Genomic DNA, 1,994 nt, shown 5'->3' with positions numbered 1-1,994 from the left:
TGGAAAGCTGCCACCGTCATCCCCCGCTTCAAAGGGGTGACACTCTAGACCCAAACTGGTACAGACCTATATCCATCCTGCCCTGCCTTTCTAAAGTCTTTGAAGCCAAGTTAATAAACAGATCACTGACCATTTTCGAATCCCAACGTACCTTTCTCTGCTGTGCAATCCGGTTTCCGAGCTGGTCACGGGTGCACCTCAGCAACGCTCAAGGTACTAAACGATATCAAAGCCGCCATCGATATAAGACTGTACATGCAGCCGCTCTTCATCGACCTGCCAAGGCTTTCGACTCTGTCAATCACCGTATTATTATCGGATCGGCAGACTCAATGGCCTTGGTTTCTCAAATGACTGCCTCGCCTGGTTCACCAATTACTTTGCAAACAGAGTTCAGTGTGTAAAATCGGAGGGTCTGTTGTCCGGRCCTCTGGCAGTCTCTATGGGGGTACCACAGGGTTCAATTCTTGGGCCGACTCTTTTCTCTGTATATATCAACGATGTCGCTCTTGCTGCGGGTGATTCCCTGATCCACCTCTACGCAGACGACACCATTCTGTATACATCTGGCCCTTCTTTGGACACTGTGTTGAAGGGAAATATCACTCAAAAACGAACTTTGATATTTTTTTCATTAGTTTACTGTTGATACAGTCCCAAAATGTTTTGCAAGTCAGCAGGGGCGGACTGAAACAATAATTCAGGCTGGGAATTTGACTCTACCCCATGCCAGCCTGTTCACGCAAACCACCAGACAGCTAATTTTGTAGGGTAACCCTATTTGTTGTTGTAATGGGTACCAAACTAGTTTTATATTTGGCCACTATGTTCATCTGGGAAGAAAGTTATCCACATTACAAAATACAAACATTTGGGACTGACAAACATGTAGCCTATCTGAACACTGAGTTTAAGGTATGCTATGGCTATGGGTGCACCCTCAAAAACTCACTAGGAATACACCAATCATAGCACATACAAATGTACACGGCTCGACACACAAAACAATTAGCCTACACTTTTTAAAAAGAGAATGAGATACACAGTGTTAGCTCAAATTTTCAAATGATTATCTTTATATTCAAGCATCAAGCATATCAAAAGTATCAAAAAACTTCACACACGCACACATTCACTGAACGTGAACATAAGCTACAACAATGTAAGTRAGTATAATACAAAAGTCGAAAAAGCACAACTCTACAAAGAAATGTAGATTACAATGTTCACTCACTGGTGTCCATAAAGCAAACAGCACAAAAATAAACACATCTTACACACTGAGTCAATGAAATTGAACATTGGCTACATAACTGCAAGTATAATATGAAAGTCCAAAAAACATGCCTCTGTACAAAAGCTTTAACTCACAGCAAATGTTCTTTCACCCTTGTCAGCCTGTTAAGGAAGAGTCATAGCATAGCTGCTTCAGAGTAACCAGGAAGTAATTACCACTAGTTAACCAGTAGGYGGCGCAGTAACTCACTGCTCTCCGCCATCTTGTCAATGATGTCATCTTTGTCAAGTCCCAAAAGAATCTCTTTCTCTGTTGCATTCAAAAGGAACGCTTCAAGGTTCTCTTGAGTGAGGGAGGTTCTTAGGCAGTTCTTCATGAATTTCAGGGTGGAGAAGGTCCTCTCACAAGCCACCTGAGTGACGGATAGGGTGAGGAGAATGCCATTGACCCACTCAACAAAGTCGTCTGCTGCCCTCTTCATACCCTCAAAGTCTCGGGCACACCGTCACCAAGTGCTGTGCTGTTACGATATCCATGCCACTTGTTTGCAAGTATTTAGAGAGAGGGGACGTCTGCTCAAAAATGCTGAGAAAAATCTCAGCTGTAGGTATGGTTTCATACTTTAGGAGAGCATCCTTGTACCCTTGGGCCTTGCTTCTGGTGGCAGGTTTTATGGTCACATCCTTTTCAATTCTTTCCATAGTGATGACCACATCCTGTTCAATTCTTTCCATAGTGATGACCACATCCTGTTCAA

This window comes from Salvelinus sp. IW2-2015, unplaced genomic scaffold (genome assembly GCF_002910315.2).
Source record: "Salvelinus sp. IW2-2015 unplaced genomic scaffold, ASM291031v2 Un_scaffold2383, whole genome shotgun sequence".
NCBI lineage: Eukaryota > Metazoa > Chordata > Actinopteri > Salmoniformes > Salmonidae > Salvelinus > Salvelinus sp. IW2-2015.
This window is presented reverse-complemented; position numbering follows the sequence as displayed.